Source organism: Tamandua tetradactyla, chromosome 3, assembly GCF_023851605.1.
Source record: "Tamandua tetradactyla isolate mTamTet1 chromosome 3, mTamTet1.pri, whole genome shotgun sequence".
NCBI lineage: Eukaryota > Metazoa > Chordata > Mammalia > Pilosa > Myrmecophagidae > Tamandua > Tamandua tetradactyla.
The window spans coordinates 94551286-94551681 of record NC_135329.1 but is presented as its reverse complement, the minus strand read 5'-3'; positions in this window follow the sequence as shown (position 1 = coordinate 94551681).

The window sequence follows — 396 nt, the reverse complement described above, 5'->3', positions numbered from 1 at the left end:
TCTACTACGCCTGTGCAGCCGACGCGACAGCTCTAGGGCGATAGGGGAAGAAGAACTTCCGGTTCCTGCCACCACTATTCGCCTGGCACTGGAGTCGGGGCAAGAGGGCTTCCGGTCTCCAGGAAATTGGTAGGCGTGGCCGGTGGAAGGCTGTCATATCAACTGTTTGCTAACCAGAGGACTGTGGATTGTGAAGGGTGCCCTGACCCCGTGGGCGGTGTCAGAGAATCGTGCAGTGACACACACACTCTCCCGAGAGGCGCGGTCCTCTACGTGTCCTTCTCCTTGGAGCCGAATTGCGGGCCCTGGAGCGCAGGCCTCCAGGCTCTTCCAGTTGAGGACAGCCCTCTATATCATCTTCGCTTTTGCCGGACTTTGCTGTCCTTTCTCTTTCTT